Source organism: Zootermopsis nevadensis, unplaced genomic scaffold (assembly GCF_977971745.1).
Source record: "Zootermopsis nevadensis isolate Lab colony 2312 unplaced genomic scaffold, Znev_1.0 Znev_ptg000008l, whole genome shotgun sequence".
Taxonomy (NCBI): Eukaryota; Metazoa; Arthropoda; class Insecta; order Blattodea; family Termopsidae; genus Zootermopsis; species Zootermopsis nevadensis.
Window position 1 is genome coordinate 5948957 of NW_028259140.1, and position 26123 is coordinate 5975079.

Here is a 26123-nt window from a genome sequence, read left to right on the forward strand (position 1 = left end):
CATTATCTTACCTTACATTACATTTCATTACAGTACATTTCACTACATTACATTACTTTACATTACATTCAGCTACCACAGACCCATCTTAAGCGTAACTAATTCAAGTTAAATAAGCAAAGTCTTAATCAAACTTTACTCAATTGTAAAGCATGTATAAAGGAAATATTTATAATAAAGCCAATACATAAATTTCCTTTCCGTATAGACGTATTTACGTCAAATTCTCCGGAACCGTGGTTCCACTGACAACTTTTTCATACGCCACTCATAAACTCAAATAACTAATCTAGCGACAGGCGTAATATGAAAACTATGCTCGTTAGTCTTTCTAAACGAAGTTATCAAACTATCCTTTACATTACACAGTATTTATATTTGTCGATGGCATTATGAGACCAATTTTCTGCTCTTAACACGGAATATGAGATTTTCCCAAGAGATGACGCTGATTTGAAACAGGAATCAGTTAAACTCGAAGAACATGACCATTGTGTATGCGAAAGTACTGTGGTGAAGCGACATGACTAAATAAAGGTGCTAACTTTTGTGTCGCAAACACAATAACTGAAACACAAACAATAAGGGACTCGTATGACAAAATTACCCGGAGTAAAGCAGAAAGGCCATTCGCCAGTTTCGTCCACATTGTGTCCTCTGACTGCATGGAAATTATAGATATCAAAGCCATGAAATAAAAGCATGTGACAGCATTGTTACACATCCTCAAACTCAGCTAATAATGAACAGAAATCAGAATTTCTTATAGGATGAATAACTGTGTGTAATGTACATGGAGGAATAGCTTTCCAGATCAATTAATATTGTTTTAAAATACGTAATTTCGTAACGGAGATTCAATTTTTAGAACAAAATAAATTCCGCAGCGAAACACAGACACTAGGGTCTTGTTTCTTTTAACAATTCAAAAGATAAACAGAACAATCTTTGATTTTAATTGTCCAATTAATCCACGTACAATAATCTACGTTCTCTTCAATAGTCTGTATTTGAATATGGATTGTTGAAAAAGCAGTCCAACTGGACAATTCAATGATATTAAACTAATTATATTCTCAACGATGTTAGCTTATAGTAATCGTATTTTTACGTCGCACACAACAAAGTTCAAATGTTATTACACGATTTTATTTATAAGATTTTAAATTATTATAACAACATTTATGTAATAAAATCATTTTCCGACCGCAAAGTAAGTGTATAGAATAATGGCTGTAATATACGACATCTAGAGATCACTGTTCATATAAGAGGTATGAGCAGTGGTCAGGTAAGTACATTATAAAATCACGACACCAAAAATAGGCCTACATTTAATATAAAATTTTAAAATCTAATTCCTAGACCTACGGGCTTATGTTTCGTGAATGTTTTTTTGAGTTTGAGATCTGCACCTTCGCTGTTTACTTGTGCTGTTCTGATGTCTTAGTGCATTTTTACAAAACGTTTTAGGTCACTTATTCTAAAATGGATGAGACTATTTAAGGGATGCTTGTTCTAGGATATCTTATTTCGTCTGTTTATTTAAAAACAACGTTTCGGAATTCTACTCTGCTTCCGCTATCAGGCGAAACTCTACAACCTAGCAGGTGAGTCCACTAGAAAAGACTAACATCAATCATTTATATAATCTTCTCTTTTTTGTACATTTCCCTCTAAATAAAATACTGATATTCTATGCCGATACCCTACATCATAAATATTTAAAATAATTCACCATTTTCATTATATTATATTTTGCAACTAGCTTACTCTTCATATGTTTTCTCGTTCATTGCCATATTCTTCGTTTTATTTGTTTATATTTTCGTTGTCAGATGCAAAATTTTAGAACTAATATAAAATCATTCCCCCCGTTTTCTGTACTTCAACATGAACCAGCCTTCTCTTCAGTTAAAATAAAATTGAATAAAAGTGTTCTTGGATATTATCCATCGTCTCGTAAATATAAAACGTAAAAAAACGACGTTTCGGAGATGGGACTCTTCAGGTTCCTACACAGTTGGGCCCACTAGATAGACCTAATCCCTATCTCCGGATAATATCCAAGAACACTTTTATTCAATTGACTCTTCACCATCGTCAAGAAGTTTTAGATTTGATATAAAATAAAATTCTTAAGAATCTTAGTAATGTGACGATTGATCTAAGCCTGGAAGCAAATCAAAATTTTTATAGTAAAAAAAGAACATTCTAGATATACATAGAATATAATTTAAATAATTGTTTTCAAATTTTCTGCATATGTAAGGTCGCCAATTTTTACTGACAGCATAGTGAAATTTAAGGCCTTACAATGGGCTGAACACTGTTGCACTGAAGGAAGGAAAGAACACACAAAAAATGTTGAATGCCGAAAAGGAAGTAAGTGAAATTAAAAGGATAATTTCAAACTGAAGCGAAGATATCTTGAAAATCATACAAACTACACACTGTACGTGGGGAAAAAGAGCTGTCGACAGCACGTATGTCCCGATGGCCTGCTCGATGTGAAATATGTCTGCATTTGGTAACATTTAACTTTTATTAATAATTGCATGTAAAGTGGCAGTCCTAATTAACGGAGTTCCTACGGAATTATTAAGTGAATGTGGAAGTTTTCGATAAAAAAAATACTGCAAACTGAATTTGTCAAATTTCCCCAATGTCCAGTACATGACAGGCGTGTACGTAGAAGGATGAAGCGTCTTTAAAAACTGTTTTTGTCCGTAAAATGCCTAAAAATAATTAAGAGAAAACTTTACTTTGTATTTATATCGCTGTAAAATGGAGATAAAATCAGACAAATATTTTCATTCGGACTTTATCGTAAATTAAGTTCAGAAAGAATTTAATTGTCGTGACAGGTATATTTGGTGTTCAATTTCAATTAAAATACGGTACAGTACATTTCTCTCCTAATTCAGTCGTAGAATGTTTAAGCGTATAGTAGTCTCATGAACGCTGAACTTTATAACTATTTTTTAATATGTTAGACTGAGAAATCAAATTGTCAATAAGAATTTTATAGTGGATTAGCTTACCAAAAATAATTTTGCCGGTCCACCAAAGGCGCAATAAGAACTGTGAATTGAGCATAAAATTACATATTCAGTTTTTATTTTTAAGTTTTATCTCTGTCGACTGTACTGTCACGCAGTAGCCAGAAAACGATTTGAACGACCTCTGAAACTAGAGTTAGAACAATTCCATTCGTGAAGTGCTAACTTTTCTCTTGTCTTATTTTCAAAATAACACTTCATGCATTTATATATTTTACGAGCTAACTTCTGAAACACACTTTTTGGTATGCTTATTTTCCTTCATTCTGTCCGTAAGTGACTTTTGCGTCGCAGAACAGCTAACAAATTTCGTTGTATTTTGGTATGGAACGAATTTTATAATTCCAGAATTTACAAAATTTAATTTTGATCCATATCAGTCCATCGTAACCAAAACCTTAGTTATTTTGGGTTTCTTTAACGACGCTGATTACATAATTCCGACTGATAAAATTGTTAACGAATCATGAATTGCAAAGGGTGTGGAAGGAAGCTGTCGTGTCATAAGTCGAGTCACTGTTCCGGAATTTTATAGTGCGACATAGGAAAACCACCAAGTATCCGTCAGAATAACCAGTCTCGGGGCTGAGATCTGAACCTGTAACCTACAAATTACGAAGTAACAATGCTATCACTTCACCGCCACGTTTTTTAGTTACATGAAACTCATATTGAATTTCCTTAGCCTTCAAAAACTATGTAATACTTAACAGAATTAAAGATAAGTACAACATACGTCCTTCTGAATTGTGAACAGTTTTGTCAATAACAGATTTCATACCATTTATAAGAGCGCGTATATTTGTTGTTGGTTAGATGCGTTAACAACTGATTTATATCTGAAGTACAAGAACGTGAGTAAAAATTTGTGGCGCAAAATAGTAAAGATTTAATTTGGAATCACTCTGGCTTTGAGCTTGACTAATAGCGCCATCTGTAAGAGAACGAATTTGAAAACTGTTAAGGAAGGTCGCCAGCTTACCATTCGTCTTGCATCCTCACGATTAAAAGCCAACGAAGAGAAATATATAGTGCAATTTTCTGAAAACACTCCAGGCATACAGGAATATGACAAATTTTTCTGTGTTATACTAATAAAGTACACAATATAATAACTCTCGAGAAATCAAACAAAATTAAGAACTATTAGTTTGCCTTAAATTTATTGTTTTAGGCTAACAAAATCAGTTGTCATTTCATTCCTAATCACACGGCGGTTTCAAGTCTTCATAAATTCGCATGTGCTTATGAAATCTGAAGACTAATTTCTGCCATCACAAATCTCAATTCCCTAGATCCACGGAAAGTTCAAATAACATAATTTGATTATTAACTTATACTGCCTTGGTGCACATAAACTTATTTCAGGAGTTCACTCTTTCCATGCAATTTTTTCGCCCAATCTTTACGCTGCTTGTTTTAACATGCGCGTTACTTATCATTCTTAAATACCAAATTCAACAAGTTAATCTTCAGGTGTTCATGCAATTTTCATTCATTGTTTAAAATCTCTTTTGGGGCAAGATATTTCACTCAATACTTTTATCAAATTCCGAAACCATGTATATTATCGCTACAAACATGCAAAATATTGGCACGGTAGACGGGTGATGATCTTGACACAAAATTTGAAATTTGAAATTTCATGAAACACGAAATTACATACTTCCGTTGCTGTTTGCAAAGAGGAAAAACAATTTTCCATTAAGAAAAAAATCTTACGCACTTTAAATTAATTGTTTTCTGAGTTGCATTTTCTTAACATATAAAATGAAAGAAATTTTCGCAATTAACTGTTAATAATTCTCCAAATATAGCCATCTTCAGACTCACCGCTACGAAAACCTCAAATCCTACATACTGCAAAACCATTACGTACTTGTAGCACCATTTGATCATCGTAAGTCGAAACTTATAGAGTAAAAAATTCATTTTAATATTTATGTCTTCTAATCTCTGTATTACTACGTAGATAAAATTATGTCGCCTGGAAAACTGATTGTTTCATTTTCTAAAATGACTGGCTTCTGGATTGTAGCACCTTCATCAATCAGAGCGATGACGAAGACAGAAAAGACCTCAGAAAAGTTGGTTTTTGCCAGACTACGGCGCTAAAGCCAAGAAAGACTCACAGCCATAAGAAAAATAAATCATGTTCTATTTCCTCTTTATATTATTCTGTATATTTTATTTGTTTATTCCCTCTCATTCATTTTCTGCGTATCAATATGTAAACACAAATATAACAAAAGATTTGTGAAATTAAAATCACTATTCGAAGAACATTATTATTGATAATGTAATGCTTTCAAATGAAGGCAGCGCAAAAGTGAATATATTTAAAACGACGATTAATAAAATTAAATATAAATCATTATATATAATAGAAGGTCTTTATAAACATTTAAGTAAATATACCCAAACCATCATCGATTCTGTAGGCCCAAAATATTCAAAAGCATTTTTTTTTCCAGCATTACCCACCGGTCAAGAATACGACGGAGTCATCTGGGGCTGATGTTTAAGAAGGGCATGATATTAGGCCTGGAAAAGAAAGGGAAAAGGGTGCTTCCGGAGCACGAGAAAATTATGGATATATGTTATTTACAGATGCGGGGAAATCTGGCGAGCTTGCAACGAGCATAAGCATTGAGCAGAACGTCATTTGGTGTTCCGCATCTTCGGAATTCGCGTAGAGACCACGCCTTACAACTCCAGTGTGTCATCTCAGCATAGCTTTAAAAAATTTATAGTTCGGGTTACTATTTAAATGTTTACTGAACATGCAAATAAATATTTAAATCTATTTATAAATAAATTTATATATATATTTATTTATTTCTGAGGTATTATTAATTTATGTAAGATTTGAGGTTTTCACAGCGGTGAGTATGAAGATTTCTGTCTTCTGGGTTGTTACGCTGTGTAGTATGGTAGATGTTTACCAACGTACTGCCTCCGTCATCATTTTAAGGCTCGACTATGGCAGCCTGATATGTCGTAATTTCGCAGTTTTTGTAGGTCTGATACAAAATTTTAATTTTTCACAAATCAAGGTGATGTTAGAATAAATGGTAGTACACCCCCATACGTGTTTCCGTTATTTCACAATTTCAGCTACCTCACAGAATACCATAGGAAAATTTGTTTTCTGTACAAAACAGAAAGCTTATTTCGCTTTTAAAAATGTAACTTAACATATTATCAAATTATTATATCGGATTATATACCAAGGGATCACCAGACATTTGCCACCGCTGGATTAGCATAATGATTCAACAAACCCTAAAAGCGTAAGACATTAAAAATAGACAAAATGCCTTTGTTACATCTGTTTGTATCGAGAACTGTCAATTAGTCTACAATAACGTTTTAAAAAACTTCCATCCTCTTTAGTTAGATGAATTTTATCTACTCAGACTTTAAACATGTTCCAGGCTGTATATTGTTAAATGAATAACAATTAGTTTTCACAGATATAAATACTTTATTTGAATCTTTGTTGCAAGCAATTTCTCTACGTGTGAATATATACCGAAAAATGGATGTATTGTAATGGAAAGAAACGTAAAACATAAAAAATAACTAAAGCGTTTTAGTAAATGAAAGCTTTTTAGATACGAGGTCTCGAACGGACGCGTGTTGTGTCTCAGCTTCCTATCAGAGTCTTAATGTAAGACAATCATGACGGTTACAATATCGGCGTAACTCTGGGCAGATAAGACATCCGATACGCATCCGCAAGCATCCAGTGTCTGCATCCGCTGTTCAAGTTTTGCTCTAATCGTCAGTGTCCATTCCTAAATAGCAAACTTACAAAGTAGTCCGTGAAACAGTACAGAAACATTTAAAAACAGGGCGAGTCTTTGGAAGAACTTTACCACAGTCGCTTTAAACCATTGCCTAAAAATCTTCTGAACAAACAACAATAACTACTAAAAATAGTATTTAAAGAAATAATCTAGATTTAGCAACTGTCGGAAATTATAGGCTAAAAGTCGAATTCGATTTACAACAATTTGTTTTTGTTTCTGAGTTTTAAAACCAGCATATAAATATGATAAATAAACACACGGTCATCTGAAATAGTAAGAGTATTTGTCAGATCGGGCTATCTGATAAGAAAAATCTCAAAAACTGATCCATAGGATAACAGAATATTACTGAATAAATTTTCCACATTAAGATCTTTTATTTAAAACAATTCCACAAAGAATATTAATAAAAATCTACTTCCGTCTTTTTAACAAATATAAGAAGTAAATGTTTTTTACAGCTACAAATCGCTACGCAGCTGTCAACCAAACTCGAGCGTCTTACAAATAAAACACACCAAAAACACGAGCTTGTTTTTTTCTAACCGAAAACCTTCTTCGAAATTTATTCCCCTGTGATTTCTTTTATACGACCCCTCGTGTAATCGCGTGTATGGGTTTCTTCCATTTTTATTTCCCTGGACATCTCTTTATCTCACCTGCATTTTACCCCCAACATTCAGCCTACCTGCACCTCAATCTCACCCCGCCCTTTCTGCCTACAATAATACACATGTGTTACAGCACTCACCCCCTTTCTTGTTTCTTTTTCCTTCTGCAATTCCTCACCTGCTCATTCAGTGGGGCCATCTGCAGCAAAGAAAGATTCATTACTTGCATTCTGCTTCAAATTCCTTCAAATACAGTAAGATTTAATATTGCTACAAATTACGTAAAATTATTTTAAATTGTATTTATTCCTGTGAACAACCGTCAATTTATTTCAGCTGGTCGATTAAAGCATCACATGCCCTTTCTCCACGTATCTTCACAACTTAAATAAGAGCTTTATTGCCGTAAAATTATAATTTATTTTATTACTTCATTTATTTTCCTATATGAAATTTTTTTGGTGTAACAAAGGCTACTGAATCGTTAGTTTTTCTTTTGACTTCAAACATACCACTATATAAATAAAATAAATATATATTTCTACAACGTGTAAATGTCTGAAGAAAAATTCGAAGTAATAAACTCGCAATTTCGTATTTAGAAAGTATAATATCACTAGCTCCTTGTGACTGATATTTCAGGAAAAGGCAACTGACGATATAACTTTCACTCGCCGCAAATTTACCTGTTTACAGTTTTCCAGACATCGTCATAAATTAGTTCAATAGCATTGCCTACAGACGACGATGCTAAGAAAATGAGATAGTTTTCCTTAGTCGCTGAAAAAAGAGAGCAGACAGCCTAAACTCCCTGAGATAAATTAAGCACACCTGCTGGATAAACTCCAGATAACTTTATAGTAGTTCTACTTTTTAGACTATTATTCATAACTGCACACTTTATGAGAATTCGATAGTTTTTATAGACTAGGAGTACGCAAATTTAAGGCATATTATTCGGATCCTGATATTTCATGAACGCAAATCAAATCTTAAAATGACCTATGATTATTGGCGTGACAGAAAATTATTTTATGGTTTACAGATAAATTTTTAAGTTCAAACAAATCTTCTCAAGTCGGATTTGAAGCTATTAGGCGGTGAGTCTGAAAATGGCTGTCGTCTGGTCTTTCGCGCCTCGTATTCTGGTAGAAGTTGACCAACGTTTCAGAGGTGATCACTTCCTCCATCATTAAGGTGATGGCACCTACGAAACTTCGGTAAACTGCAATCAGACTACACGGCGCATATCGAAGAAGTTTCTTAATTGCAACCACCAATTTTCTATGAAGGAAGTTAACCGAGCTGTCTCTCTGTGTACTCACTTTTAATTTATGAACCAATTTACTGATTATTCTGAACTCGGTGTAAACATTATTCCGCTTTGGCCACCCTAGTCTCGTACTCTTTAATTTCCTACGATTAACAACATGGCGGGCGCGCAAACTTGTGAGATCGAAGCGACATTAGAGATACTAGGGTCCTGAAATTATGTATGGTAACAGGTCATTAAAGAATATAAAACTTCTGTAGAGATAAGTTTTCTGTAGAATACAAAACAACAATATTGTGGCTGTCAATATGGAAGCAATAACTAGCAAACCATTAGAATAAAGCATTTCAGAGTTTACGTGGTGATAGATTATGAAACATAGGTTAAGATAGTCGATCTCTGAGTCAAAATGTCCCAAATATTCTTGCTATTGACGTAATGAACCGTTGCATTAAATAAGGGCGGAGATATTCTTGACTAACGGAGTGACCATAAGCTTCTCGAGGACAACTCTGTTTCATGGAATTAGTGAGTTAGTTGTTTTGGGCCCAAGTGTTCTGTGTTACCGGACAAAATGAGGAAATGAGGGTTGCCGATTTCCAGGCAAAGATTTAAACACAACACTTCCTAGAAACAAAGTATGAGAGTGTGTCTTTCGGCTGCAACGTTCAGTAAAACTTATCGTCGTGTTGATCAATGTTTGGAAAAATACAGAAACGTTGCCCTATAGAATGACACAAAATACCCTTAAAAGACCTATTCTTCTCAATTAATTCTGCTTAGAATTTTCATAAGAAATAATGTACTAATAACATGCCTCCCCTCCATGATACGAGGTGCGATCGGAAGGTTTCCAGACTGCGCGTATAAAAACCCGTACACTTATCTCAGGTATTAAATTCATCCATCACCCTCGAAGTAGTTCCCCTGGGAGTGAACACAACGATCCCAGCGCCGCTGCCAAGCCTGGAAGCATCCCTGGAAATCTTTCTTTGTCAGCCTGTCAACCACCATCTGCGATTCTGCCTGAATCTCTTGCCAAAGACTCGCCAAAACGGCTACGGAAACCTATGAAATGCTAAAGCAAGCATTTGGGGAGTCCGCAATGGGTCGTGCTCAAACTTTTGTGTGGCATTCACGTTTTAAAAATGGCCGAACCTCTGTCGATGATGACGAGCGTTCTGGACGACCATCTACGAGCACAACGCCCGAAAATGTTACGAAGATTCGGCAGGCCATTCACGAAGATCGACGTCGTACCATCAACGACTTGTGCGACATTGTTGGGATAGGCTATGGGACCTGTCAGCTGATTCTAAAGGAAGAACTCCACATGCGACGCATCATGACAACGCGCCAGCGCACACCGCCCTCAAAGTTCGGCAGTTTTTGGCCTCAAACACCATGGCCGTCACCCCGCACCCTCCTTATTCGCCGTGTGACTTCTTCCTCTTCCCAAAGATGAAAATTCAGCTAAAGGGAAGGAGATTTGAGACGATAGAAGAGATTCACGCAGAATTGCAGATGGTGCTTGACAGGCTGACAAAGAAAGATTTCCAGGGATGCTTCCAGGCTTGGCAGCGGCGCTGGGATCGTTGTGTTCACTCCCAGGGGAACTACTTCGAGGGTGCTGGATGAATTTAATACCTGAGATAAGTGTACGGGTTTTTATACGCGCAGTCTTGAAACTTTCCGATCGCACCTCGTAGTAGCTTCAAAGTAACGTTTAAAATAGTCTATTATCTGTAAGATTTGAGGTTTTCACAGCGGTGAGTATGAAGATTTCTGTCTTCTGGGTTGTTGCGCTGTGTAGTCTGGTCGATGTTTACCAACGTTTCAGAGGTCATACTGCTTCCGTCATCAGGGAGATGAGTATGAAGATTTCTGTCTTCTGGGTTGTTGCGCTGTGTAGTCTGGTCGATGTTTACCAACGTTTCAGAGGTCATACTGCCTCCATCATCACGGTGAATCGCCCTGATGATGGAGGCAGTATGACCTCTAAAACGTTGGTAAACATCGACCAGATTACACAGCGCAACAACCCAGAAGACAGAAATCTTCAGTCTATTATCTGACTTACAGCATACCGAAATCAACGCTCAATTCAGTGTTCCATAACGTGATGTGGTCCACGTGATGAAATAACCATTCTGGCAACCTGTCCAACTATCACGTGACTATGTTTTCCTACCTGCCATGCACTGCCAGAACAGCTGCTACTGCTATGAAGTCTTTTAACGTGTTTTACGGACGGAGTAGAATCAATCCTCATCGTGCCATCTGCCGAGGAAGTTGAGAACCACGTTGGAAAGTAAAAAGCTTCTTTTTTGCCGATTCAGGTAGCTCAGGCGATTTAGAAATTTTCTACACTCGTTTTCCTTTCATCTCCTCTACGACCTTTCTCATTGACTTTCACATTTCAGAAAGTCAAAAAGTATAGCAACTGATAATTTTGTTGAATCTTTTCTTTCTACTGCAAAGTTTGTAGAAATACTGATACAATGTTAATAATGCGATAGCATTTGCACCATGCATGCCTTGAGGTCCGCGTATCTTGAATGATACTGGAGTAAGCCTCTAAACTGAATTTTCCAAACGTGTTAACAATATACCGTAAATATGAATTCTCTCTCTTTAGTAACTGGCTAGAGATAGACTAGGTCTAATTTTAAAATTTGCTACATTACTGATTATCAACTTTTCGATATAATATACATTGGGATATTGGTTAATACTTCATTGCATTTACTAGGCGTATTCATAGCAGAAACCTATTAATGTATTAAATATAAATATTATAGCAATCCTAACTTTAAGGATTTAAGGTTTTCACTGCTACTCAGTCCCACTAAGATCAGTCTAGAAAGCGTAACCCTTCGAAGTTGAAGTTCGTCTAAATAATATTTAAGAATTCAGTCCGTACCTCAAAGAAAACTAAAACTTCACTGTTACAAATATTAACTGGTAAAATCTGTTAGGATAATAATTGTTGTTTACGCCGAGAAACATACAAAGTCCACAAATACAAAATACAGAGTAACTAATTGTTTAGGCAGGAGGTACATATAGTTACCACTGAGTTTTAGAGGGTTAAGGTTCATTTTGGACAACAGTTTTTTGTGATGGATGTGGATGAAACTGGAGGATACAACTTTAATGGTAAGTGTTAACATATATAATATTTGTTTTCTGCTATTTGACAGATAGACGTGTATGGTTTATTGGCATGAGTGAAGTCATGACGACAGAGAATATATTTCATTTGAAAATTCGAAGTAAATACTGGTAGACAGACTATTGTGAAACAATTCAGAACGTAACAAAATGTATCTTGTTCCCAGAACCTCCTAACAAATCCTGCAATAAAATTCTCAAAGTTTAATGTATTTGCTCGACTTTAGGATGAAAGTGGATTACAATTTGTAAAAAAGTCTCATATTCTCACGGCACAGAAGATGTCTTCTAGGTTGTGGAGCTGTTGGTAAATCATAGTCCGTATAAAATAAAATGGGATTCAAGCTATGAGTTTCAATAGTCCTGCTCTTATTTGGATTTCTTTTAGAAGTTCAAGATTTTATTTAGTTACAAGATTAAATGCAAAGAGTGAGGTTGGTACTATAATTGATTCACTGAAGTGATTCCATACATATTTTCATTACAGACATAAATGGTTTATAACCAACAGAATATTAGCAAATAAACTCGTGCGTAGCACAAAGCAAACAAATGATTTAGCGAACAAAATAGAAAATGTGTAACTTCTAGTTTTAAATTTCCAAATCTAAATTTTACTATTCCACTAGGTCATATCAATGAATTAAGTATTTCATTCCAATAAGTTTGAGTGTATTCTGTGTTAAAGACCGTACCATTAACAATTATAACAAACACTGTACAACTTTTGTGGCAGCCTTAAATTTACTGTGGCCAGTGACCATACTGTAACTGAACTCAATTTGGTTGTCATGAAAGCAATATAATTGCTGACAGTTTTATATACATATTGTAAAATTTGTGAATCGTAGAACTCTGAAAATGATAGTTGACATTTTTTTGTTATTTTAGCTTCAATGATGCCAAAACTGCACGTACAAACAACACAGACGGATCATGGCCAATGTTCAGGAGTCCTCATATTTGGCTGAAGCCCATGTTCATAAATCAGGAGTCGTTAGTTCAGTGACGCAGACCACCTCATGTGCTGGATCGCCGCGGTGACCCACAGATACAGCAAACAGCGCATTTCTTACGGAATATTACGATTTATTTATATAACATCACTCGAGACGGTTTCTACACCTACGATTTTCGACTACGGTGCGAATCCTTGGACGAGGTCGGCCCCTTCGCATGCCCTCACCGACACCTACACAGCACAACGTATAAATACGGGGAAGCATCCGTTGCTCGAAAGAGATTCAGACCCAGAATCCTATTATCTGAACAGCCAAGATCAACTTCTTAGAACAGACCAAAAATAGTTTTCCTTTTGGAACAAAGGGCCAAGAAACTCCTCGTAGCAGTATTTTTAAATGCTAATGACGAACTTTTGTTTTCTTTAACAATACTCTTTCAGAATTACAAATTAACATATCGTAAACTCAAATATAAATTTTATTGAAATATGCACAATTTACTACACAACTACTCCTGATGACGAAGTCTAACAGACATCCTGACTCAACATTCCAGAAGACAACCATCTTCATTAATAAATAGGCCTATATGTTTATCACGTTCTGTTTGCTTATTTGTTTCTGCAATTGCAAAACAATAATTAGCGTACAAAGCTGACATGCTTGAGTTGCATAAATTCGAAATTAATTTCTCATTGTGAATATTATTTTAATGTGAATACTGAAAGTGGATTTTTAAATACGTAAGATAATATTAAGATGTGTAATTGAATGCATAAATGAATGCGCCTCTCTTAAAATCTTACATTTCACAAATCTTGCCAAAATAGTTTATTAAACATTTTAAATTGTTCTCATTTCATGCTATTTGCCTCGTTGTGGTCTTTCTGCAATTCTTCATGGGACTGCTGCCATTTTTTAATGTTTTCGCTTCTCGTTTTCTAAATATGCCAATGTTCTTGGTTAATCACAAGGTTAAAACAGTTACCGTGATAATTCATACATACTAAAAGCAGAACATTAGCCGAGACATGGAATGGTTTTCCCTCTTAAAACCGACTGAGTTCCTTCCTCTTTTAATTTAAAACAGCGCCTCTCGTTTATATTTGTACTTCACTTCCATATGAACAAAGTTTCTTCATCATAATGACTTGACTCAGGAGTTTTTGCATAATATATAAACTTGAGAGCATAAAAATAAAGCAGGGTTACAGCTGAGAGCAGTAACAGACTGCATTCTATCTGAATTCCTTGTGGATTCTGAAGTCTGTTCAGAGTCATCTCTAGCAGTTCTAACTCCCAACTTGCTGTTAGACGAAGCAAGAGAAATCCCACACGACTTTTTTCGAGGCAGATGAGAAAAACTTTTCACCACATTCACAATTTGTTACTTAAAACTGCGCTGTTTCGAAAAGTAGAGACCGAATTCATTGTGACTAGGAGAAAGGCTTGCCTCATTTAGAAACTTCTGAGAGAGGAGTAGTAGGAGGTGAAGTGGATATATTCCACAGACGTAGAAATTAATCACAGTCTACACGACAAAATTAAAGTTTATCTGTCCAGTAATAAACAACAGACTCTTTTACACTTGGGGAAAGAATATTTCACTTCTACCGGTGTGTATTCGCGCCAACCTGCTGATACGAGGAATTTTATCCAGGGAGTGCAGTAACTATTCTGAAGCAGTGCTGTGGCAAAGTCTTACGTTTCGCTGACTTTTTATATTTCGGTGAGCGGGTTTAAAACCAACGGCGATAGACAACTTCACATACAGCTACTCGTATCTTTATTAAACCTATAGGAGAAAAACTAATCCATATTTACATCAGAATATCATTAGTAAGAAGAATTTAATTATTCCAGAGAAATTAGTCATTAAGTAATATTTATTAATTTAAAATTCTTACTAGCCTTATGACAAACTTTGACACCTGAAGAAATAAAATTGTCGTAAAGTTGTTCCCACTGCTACTTGTCAGAAGAGCGATGATAAATTAGTACGAGCAGGGAACTGTATGAAAAGAAACATGACTTGAATCTCTTTCCGTCTTTAGAAAATTTTATACAAAGGCACAAATAACCTTATATCTAAGCAGTTTATTACGAATCCGTATCTGAATTCCAAACGCTGAACTCGTTAAGATGGCCTCGCTGTTATTTGACAAAGATAAAAAAACCTAACTGTCATTTGAAATTTGAAATGAATAACGAGACGCCGCTAACTCTTTGTTTCGTTAACCCATCAGCACTTTGGGTAAAGGAGCTAAATTTGCAAGGTAAGGTGCTGGATTCATCATGTGTGGTGTCAATGCATGTAGTAGGACTAGGATTTTATAGAGGAGAACTTGCCCGCCCGCCCACTCGACGCTCGAACGACATCAAAGGAAACACAGCTCGCGATAATTGCATCACCATCAGCAGCCGTGGCGCCATTAGCGGCACAGAGTGTCGCGGTCCCTCCCCGCTCCCGTGAAGCCCACATTGTAATCATAAGACCCACATTTTTATTAGGAAATCTCGTTAATTACCTGGATCAACCAAGTACCTGAAGTTGATTGAAAACTGAGCAGTTTTTTTCAGGCCTCTATGCAGGAATACGAAATATGTCTGGCCAAATGAAGTGAAATACAAGTTCCATTATTAATTATTTCGTTTCTTAGAAGTGAAACAAAATTATTTTAAAGAATAAAATATTTATGGACGCCAACTTAACAGGCATCTTAAAGGAAATGTAAATAATATTGCGCACTGCTCCTTTTGAAGAAGATGTTCTAGAACCCCCGATATTAGGGTAGTCAGCTCATCAGGCAAGGTGTGCGATTAGCAAATGGTAAAGTTTATGCACCAGTTTATGGACACTCAGTAAGGAGGTGGATTGGCAACAAGCAGCTATATTTCCTACGCTCCCCTAGTTCGGGGAATACTTGCTACCATGCAGATCAGAATCTTTTTTGTCTTCTGTCTAAAGACGTAAAGATTAAATATACAAAACTATAATTTTACCTTCTGTTTTGTGTAGGTATTAAATTTGGTCTCTCGCGATGTGGGAAGAACACAGATTGAGTAACTGAGAACAAGATGCTAAGAATAATATTTGGGTGTGAGAAGAAAGAGCTGATAGGAGGCCTGATAAAATTGCTTAATACAGAACTCCATAATTTATATTCTTTTCCAAATACTATTACGACTGTTTGAGTGAATGGCCCGTCAAAATCGACGGGAATGAACCTCTTCTGTGTTGAACAGTAATGAAATTTATTGGAACATTATCTCTACAGAAGCTTCCTCCGCGAGCTCAAGACACCGTTGAAGATGTACATCGAATTCATGAGGTTTGAGATACAGACGGCTCTTTTGAACACGGTAATAAAGCTTACGACTCCGTAAAAAGAGAGGAATTTCTTGAGTAGCTGAACGCACGATTGGCTTCACAAGAATTTACTGCCCTATTTAGTTAGTTAGCTGGATATTTCTTATGCTAGTTAATCATTAAGAAAATGACGAGTTTGGAACACAGAGTTAGCAAAGCATTGCTGCAACCTCTTAAAATACAGCTACAGACGACAGGAGAGATGTAGGGAAAGTGGAAGGCGGACACAAAAGAAGAGAATGAGAAGAGCAGAAAAAGAATATTTCTGGTAAAAACTGTGGAGCAATTCCTGTATTCCCAACACGCCCTTCCTGTCAGCAGCTCCTCGTGATGTTCCCCCCCGGTGCTCTTACGCTGCAGGTCCGCCGACAGTTCATTTCCCAGCGACCTCACACCAAAGACCAGCTCGCAAATGTTGCATTTTACCTCTGGCTATGAACAATCACACTTTCTCCTGTTCTTTGTGTTCCAGGGTCATTTCTGGGCTCGGATTCATGTTGAGTCCTCTGTGGTCTGGGAATGTGAGTTTTAAAAACACTCTACAAACCTATTTTATATTTATACTGCTTATATCTTTTGATACAGAGCATGTTAACACATTCTGTTGATAACAAAGTTATAATTCTAAATACATAGGTCATATTAAGGAAATGGTAAGACTAATGACAGTCTTGAATAGATAAGAGTTGTTATCAAACAGACAGACTTCGTTTTGTCCAAGTCATAACAACACTACCATCATAATAATAATAATTTATCTATTAGACTTATATAACTGAATTATAATCAATTGAAAGAACTCTATGCACATCCAAATGGTACATTATAAGTAGGACTGATCACTTTGGAAGAATTTGAGATTTGGATTTCTCACAGGAATGTGAATAACGATGTTATTCTTCTGGGTTGTGACGCCATTTAAAATCGTACGCACTGCCATATTTTCAGATAAACATGCTGTCTCCATCTTCAGTGCTGAAGTGGCATTGCCGAGAAGTAGAGAGATATATATAAGGTCAGAAGATGAGCAGGATAGGTGGAAATGGGTCACATAACAATGGAGGTGGCATGGACCTCTGAAACATCGGTAAACGTCTACCAGACTAAACGGCGCAACAACCCAGAAGACAGACATCTTTAATTTAATGAGGTTCTTTGTCTAACTGCACCCATATTAACTTACCAGGTGTGATCGTACTAAAGTAGCTCATAACTTCTTACAACTCTGTCCTTCTAAAATCAAATTTGAAACTCCTGTCTGGACCACGTGCTCAGCAAGGAGAAACCTCAGGTAGCAGATACCCTTCACAACACACTCCAAGGTCATGACCCCGTCTACCTGTTCGCATGCTGGCTTATTCAGTCCCACAACAAACAACCCTTTTCAGAACAAATTTAATCTGTCTCAAGGACGTAAGAAAGGATTTTTACCTGAGACCACATCATTGCCTCTGAATTGCTCAAAACACGTGTCCGTTCTGTCCCAGGACAAATAAAGTTATCAAAACAAAAATATTTACAATACAAAATACATAATCGACTGAGTAATTCTTTTGAAAGAATTTGAATTGGAAAGTACTTCTGTTATCTGTTAACAAGTAACGTTCATGCTCAGTACAAATAAAAGGATAATATTGACTATATCGCGCGTGAATGAAAACTAAACTGCGCATTAACAATTGGTAAATTATAGGTTTTGTGGCGTATCTGTTCCTACAAGATCATATATTTTACGTTACTCCACCACTGCTCCATACTTATCTACAACCATCCCATGAGATTTGCGGTAGCCCTGACCATAACCCGGCATTTGGCTGGTCTCGAAGTAAAGGTGGTTTAGTTATTTTCTTTATAAATCCGTTTATGATCTACAGTGAAGTCTTCTTGAGCGATCAGTTGTGTAATAGTGGAGTTACAATCGAACAACATCCGAAACGCTGGATTGTACAAAGCTGGGGGCCAGAGAAGATTTCAGTAAATTTACTCACTGTAAAGTCTTCATATATTATTACGTTTATGATCTGTCCCTGCACTGAATTACACTTGTCTACTTATGATTAATTACTACTATCAAATGGAAAGCCAGTTGTAAATTTCGCGTGGATTTTACAACACATTTGTTCATGTTACAGAATATGGCAATTTAGTTTCATGTATGTTACAATGACAATTATTTACAGTCTAACCAGTTATTATTATAATTAATAAAATAAGTAAAAGAACAATTCTATCAATTAGCATTATTTTCCATTTAGTTATTAAACAATGCACTGTAAGATGACTACAGACCATTACTCATAATGTTTAGTTTGAAAGCTGAATCGTGTAGTCGTACATTAACAGTCTAAAACTCACAGATTCTAATATCTGTGAGAGAAATACCTTTAAATTAAATTTTAACAGTGAGCTATAATCAATTCACGGCAACGCAAACGTAGGCCCAATGCAGACACATCTTATACATTTATTCACGAATATGTCACTTAATTTCAGTATGTACGTATATCGCAGGAAAGTCATAAATTTGTTGGCTTTCTACGAGTTTGTAGACGTAAAATATCTTTGACTACTCCGCGTCAAAATAGAATGTCTTGCGTGAATTAATCCTCCAAGGCCGCTTTACCACGTACCCATGTCATCCGATCCTTGTAAGATATTTCTACTGTATTATCTTCATCAAACGTTCCATGGTGCTAAGTAAGAACTGATTTTGTTCTCTTTGTTATCTGCTGTGGTGATGCATTCAAAAATTTTAACAGAAAATCTGAGCAATAAACCATTTTTCTCCCTATCGCCTATGCAGTATCAGAATGAAAATTTATAGACACCTGCTAATTAAGAAGTTGAGCTTTACTGCAGACGAGCTCGCCTGCCATTCCTCTGAGGTGCGATGCTAAATTTGAAAATACGAAATGGCATATTACGGAAAGTACTTTGTGAACAGACTGTCATAAAAAGCGAATTACAGACTCCGTACGGTCTTTTAATGTTATCCCGGAAGCTTGAAGCCTTCAAAATCAGAAAATACGGTTCAGCAAATTCATATGATTTTATCACAATACTTTCAGAGCTACAAAATGTATTTGTGTCTATTTTAATTCTTACTAAACGGACTCTCAGCACGCAGACTAAGGCCCGAAACATATGATTACACAGCAAAGACACAATATTCCAAATCTGCCGAATTATATTTTAACCTGTAACTTATATGCATACACACGTTTGTGACACAATTTTTAAAAACGTGTAACTTTTTAGTGAAGTATATAAACATATTATTTTGGACTTATATTTCACTTACAAAATTAATTAATATGGATGATGGTAACGATGATGATTATGATGGCGATGATGTTGATAATAATAATAAGTGACACGTATTAAAAAAACAAAATGTATTTCAGAACTAGCTGCTGCACTATCAGGGGCAAGGTTTGTCTCAGGTACATAAGAAGTAAATACACTGTAAAATGGTGAATAAAGTTATTAAATATTAACAAGATTCATGCAAATTTAACAGATACTAAGAACATTTATTGTGGAACTTTATTTTTCCTTAACGTTGAAGGATGTCGAATGGGTACATCTATCTCAGGGTACGGACATGTGGCAGGATCTTGTGAACACGGTAATAAACATTCGGTTCTTTAATGGGCTAGGAATTTCTTGACTGTAAGAGAAACTGTCAGCTTTCCAATAAGCACTCGACCGCATTGACTTAGTTCAGTCAGTTACTGTTTATTTTGTAAGTATATACGAGTACATAGTCTATATCAGCGTTTCTCAACCGGGGTTCCCCGGAACCATAGGGTTCCGCGAGAAATAGTGATGAATAGGCTAATCATATGTAAATGTATTTTTGAGTCATTTTTATGTTTAATTTCATATTCGTAATTTTACTATACACGTACGACATATTCTCGGAAAATTCTTGGGTATTATAATAAAGTCTTCAACCTGTTATGTCATTTAGAAATATAATAATCATAAGAAATATATTTAGGGACGTCTATACGGCGCCAGCGTGAAACCGCCTTTAGTGGTCAGTGTACAGGAGCTGTACTCAAGATGAGATTTACTGACCTATCCCTGGATAAGTTCTGGATTTCTGTAAAAGAGTATCCTGCCAGTCACAGGAAAGCAATAAATATATTGCTGCAGTTTTCAACCTCTTACATGTGTGAGCAAGCTTTTTCTTATTTAACAAGTATCAAGACCAAAGACAGAAATCGTCTCCTTTCAGTTGAAATCTGTGTGTGTTTATCTAAAGTTCGACCCCGAATTACGTATTTGTGTACCAAAAGACAAGCACAGTTTACACATTAGAAAAGCAAATTTTATTTTTTAAATTGGCTTCAAAAATAAAATTTCCTTGACACATATATTTGTTCATATGACATTTTACTTTGATTTATCTTATGCCTTTTTAACATTGTCAATAAACGATTTAGTTATTGTAGTAGTTATTATCTGTTTTCGTTCTGTTTATGTGTTATATACGATATTGGTTATTAATGTTAATTTTTTGTTGTGAATGAAAACCTCCGTATGAGGTCTCTTGAACAGGCAGTTCGATTTCATTTTTTTTGTATTGTCAATAAACTTGAGAAAAACGTAAGTAATTTTTTGCGTAAACCAGCTATCAGAAAAAATATATTAAGTTTTCCTTATGAACTTTAAGTTTATAAAAAAGAAAGAAAGATATCAATAATGATATATAATCATTTTTATGTAGGGGTTCCCTGAGACATGAATATTATTTCAAGGGTACCGCAAGGGCAAAAAGATTGAGAAACGCTGGTCTATACAAATGGCGAATGTTCTGGTCTACCTAGTAGCGCGCTGCCACACCACTAAAATCGGAGAACTAATATCGGCATCATTTACTTTTGTCTTCTTCTTATTTATATTTTTTCCTGGAACTGTTCCTGTTGAACCAGTGGTGAATCCCACCACTCAGGCTTTAAAGTTTCTGATTGCAGAACTTTCATTAAAAAGTGCAATGTTCCTGGGATCGATGCTTTTCGTAGAGAACCTATTGAACGTTTTCCTTTTGTTGTTTCCTTTCTTAACTTAGCTACAATTCATGTGGCTCCAATGATTATCAGCTTGACAAAACATTTCATATTCCACATTCGCTGTTTTCCTATACGGAAATTCTTTTATTTAATTTATTTCTGAACTCCTTCTGTCTTATATTCCTGTCCTGCCTCCATTATCAAATCGTCTTCATGACTAAAATCAATCGGCAATGCTGATTAATGATTGTTTACGGACTGGACAATCGGGGTCCGATCTCCGATAGTGGCAGAGGATTTTTCTTAAAGCCTCTGTGTCCACATGGGCTCTGTGACCCACCCAACCACCTGTAAAATGCCGGGGCTTCACGCTGACCACTCACCCCCATCTAGTGCAAAATTAAGAAATAATAGTAGTTATACCACTTCTCCCCCCAAGTGCCTATGTGGGATGTAGCGCGACAGCTTTGCTTTTTTTTTCCATCTTTAGGCTGTTTATGAAAACAGTCGTTGTTCATTCTGAAAACGACAAGAAACCCATAAATACACTCTGTGTGTAAAATATAGAATTAGTCAGCACTAAATCAGGTGGTAAATATACTTACCGCTGAGCTTTATACAGTCCAGACACGGTTATGAAATTTTGATGACAGTGTTCAAACGTGCACTTATAAGTGAGTGCCTATTACAATCTTAGTTCTGTTCTTGGCTATGCTGAAAGACCACTGTCCCGATGGCGGACAACCAATTACAAAGCACCATGAAATACGCTTCAGTTAAAAGTTAACTTGGAAAGGATTTTTAGCTACAGAGACCTCGGCTAGAGCAATACCATTTAGGCAATGTCCATCATTACTACTTTGTGAGGTAGAAACGCCCGACGTGTTGCAGTTCGTTGCTGTTATGGCCACATTACCGAAGAAGAGAGGGGGTGGAGTAGTAGCAGGACCTACGCTTTTATCACCTCACATTCTAGGAACATGCAAAACAAACGGGCCGGAAGAATTTGTCTAACTTCCAGCCCCGAGGCGGCGACGAACGATAGAAGTGAGCATTAGGTAACATTCTCCCCACTCCGAGAAATGTGATCTTCAGTGCTACAACGGACTATGTCCAGTAAATATATATCCAAGACTAATTCTATAATAGTTCTATAAGAATATGTCACAGCTTCCAAATAATAAAAGCCATAAAACAAAATTAAATCACGAGTGATGTTTTAGAAATAGATACGAAGTAGGTAACATATATTTCATAACATGAAGGAAGAACATTTTATTACATTAACTAATTCTAATATTAAGTTAATCCCACTCATAATTTAATTTACGGCGATGCTGGTGGCCTTGGCGGTGGCGCTAGTTGCAATGTCGTTGGTGATTATGGCGTCAGAAGTGAAGATTAAATGTGTATTTGTAGTGGCGGTTATAATATTGACAAAGATGGTTGAAAAAGTAATGAAGAAATACACTTTAGAAATTATAACGGCAAAGTTTCGAAAGACAATAATTAAATATTGAAAGAAGTTAAGACAGTAAGAATCTCCTGCGTTTCAAGGGAAGGTTCGGTGGACCAGGTGGTGGTCAAACGACTCTTAAAATGTCGGGTCGGCCGGCAAAGGACAGTCACTTGTTTGACCAGGTTAATGGCAGTTTAATTGAAGTGTAAATTCAAGCAAAAGGCTGTTCCCCTGTCTAAGCACACAGACGATGCAGGTTCACGACCTTTGCAGGCGGAACCTAAAAAATGTCTCGTAGCAACAAGAGCTCTCAAGAGACAGACGATGACCGCAGCAACCACAAAGCTGAGGAAACTTCCGCTCCAGCTTTTGAATCTTCGGTGAATTCCTAGTTCGTACGAATCTTAATTTAACAGCACAAAGATGCTAAGTCACTCACGTGAACATACATTCATTACAAATATTATATTCGGAGGTAAGATGAATATAAACTCAAGTTGGCCTAAAAATATAAAGACCTCTCTGAACATTTAAGATTTAATGTGGAGTGAGAGAATAATGTCAGTTGAATGTAACTGAAGTATAATAGGATAGGGATTAGCTCTATCTAGTGGGCCCAACTGAGTAGGAACCTGAAGACGGAGATAGAGCCCCATCTCCGAAACGTCGTTTTACGTTTTTTACGTTTTATTACTAGACGATGGATAATATCCAAGTAAATTTTTATTCAATTGACTCTTCACCATCGTCAAGAAGTTTTAGATTTGAAGTATAATGGTTATGTGGATAAGGCACGAGTGTTTCAGTTCCAAGTTCATAAAATTTTAGTCTTCCACTGTGACGAATTCAATAAAGTTTTAAATCAGCTGTGTCATTATGAAATGAAGCTCCAACATTTCGTAAATTATATTAGCCTCCATCATCAGGGAGATAACAAATAGGGATTGAGATATTTGTACAGTTTGGACGAAACAAATTTTCTTAATTACGTATTTAATATTTTATGTTATTGCACCTCACATACTTTGAAGTGATCATTAAGCCTTGACGATAGGAACAATATAAATTTCCGACTAGGAATACGACAACTCTTACATAGTATCATCAACCAAACACAAAACCCTAATTATGTGTAAAGATTTCGGAAGGAAAATAAGCTCTTATATAAGAGTAGAGGTAGGTAGGCTTTTCCAAATGGAGTACACTTAACTTTCGAATCTATAATAAAGTAGTCTGTAATGTACGCCATACTAACTTACTGTAAAATGTTATATTTGAGTCCCATCTAAAATTATAGACATATTGTACCGTTAAGAAATTAAATTAAAGTCGCCAGCAAAATATTGTTAAAAACTTATAATACCAAATTTCATTCAAATCTGTTCAGTAATTTCGAAAATGAAACACACGAACAAACATCTCCTTCAATTCCGTGTTTATTTTATGCCCATCTTGCAAAGAACGCATAAAAAGATTAAAAATTAAATGCATAAGTAATTACTAACATAAACAGATCTGCGAACAAGAAATCTTTTTAAATTCTTGCCCTTTAAAACCCAAGGAGTACCGCACGTGACACCTGCATTAACAGTAACTCAGCATTTTGTATTTATGGGCCTTGTATGATTCTCAGTGTAAGCAGTGATTATTTCCTTAAACAGCATTGACTAATTGATCTTCGTAATGGAGACGGCTTATGTTTACTTTGAGGTACGGACTGAATTATTAAGTATTATTTAAATCAGCTTCGGCTTCAGATGTTAAAAGAGGCTTGAATTAAGAGTGGTTATTTCTTAACTGTCGAACTTGGGGAAGATATCGTTCCTCTGAGTAACCTAATCCTCTGTAAACTAAAAAGTAAATATTAAATAACGTATGTAAAATATCCTACAAAAAGTACATCGAATAAACCAGAATTTAAAATCTGAAATGTAAATAGTTAACTTTCTTGTACTCGATACACAAGGTACGTGGAAAAGTCAACACCAGAACATTACAAAACATTACTCCCCACATGATTCCAGAAATTCCATCGTTCGACGGACATAACAGTGTAGTCAAATTTCAGTGTTAGGAAACGAACATGAAAAGGAAGGGGGATGTGGGAAAGTTGTTTAAATTCTATTGTTCCCATTCCATTTGTCTGCTTTTGTAAGGCACACATCCAAAATATGAAGCTGTTCCCGGACTTTAAATACACTGAAACGTTCAACAACATAATCTCATAGAAGAGACATCTGTCCTATTTAAACGACAGTGACACCAAGAACAACACGCGACTGTTTTCCAGCCATCTTTGGAGTCACGTAGAAACAAAATAAAGAAAGGACGCAGACTGGCTTAATCTCTAGCACTTGTAATTTCAACAGTCATCATAGGTTGCATTGCACATGATATAAACTTGATTATCATTATCAATGTCCAGTCGAGGAGTTAGCCCACTTGCAATTTTTTCTAGCCTCATTTTCTTTAAATGGAGTCCAAAGTACGTAATCCACATTATTTGTAATTTTTTAATTGTTTTGAAAGCCTGTCTCTTCATATTCTGTAAACATGCTAAATCCAATTGTTTTCATATTTCAAAATTTGTCCAATTGTCTTATAGGTTCTGCTTGTAGATCTTCTGTAAATTCCATTATTTATTTGTTATAATATTATTCCATTAACTTTATTTTATTGTTATTTTTGTTTTGCACCTAATTTATTCTGTCTGATCCTGGACTAGACCTCTGTACACGAAGTCGTATTTAACGAAAATTTCAAATTAATAAAATATTAAGCCCAAAATTTGTAAAATCTTCACGTGGCTTTAAAAATCACTGCCACTGTAATATGTATTGTTGTTTCCTTTTTTCAACAGTCTTTATAACTGCAGGTGGTGTACGAATAGCACTACGTCATTGTCGACACCACGCTGAGGTATATTTAGCTTCGTCCTACAATTGCAACTGTACGTCACGATTGTAACAAGGCGACAGAAATTTATACCTAATGTGATTAATATGCACTGCCTTTCTGTGAATATGGTTATTATTTCAAATTGAAAAGGAGCTACACCTTCTGTCGTCAGGGGTGATTGCAGATATGGGACGCAGTGTCGTTGTGTTCTTTTCGTTACCGTTAACACAAAGCTTCAATTCGGTGAACAGACAAGGACGCGAAATTCAAAAGCAAACCAATTAAACAGAAGCAGGATAATGAATTGCAATTCAACAATAACTGTGCAAGTTAGACAGAAGGAAATAAAAGATTAGGGTTATTCAAATTTAAATATGGTAAAGGTGAACTTAAAACAAGCAGGAGAGGAGGATATTTTGATCTAAGAGGCAGGGTGAGATAAGGTGGGAATGTAGCAAACATTGGAGAGGCATAAAGATAT

General features: G+C 35.8%; 1 long non-coding RNA gene across 7 annotated transcripts in view; it reads right to left on the reverse strand.

Annotated features, from left to right (window-relative positions):
* Positions 1 to 26123, reverse strand: part of LOC110836681 (uncharacterized) — a 140629-nt gene that overhangs the window by 39348 nt on the left and 75158 nt on the right. For all 7 annotated transcript variants that reach the window (XR_015534113.1, XR_015534112.1, XR_015534110.1 and 4 more), the window contains one exon: positions 7629 to 7687. This is a non-coding gene — a long non-coding RNA (uncharacterized LOC110836681). The remainder of the gene's footprint in view (positions 1 to 7628; positions 7688 to 26123) is intronic.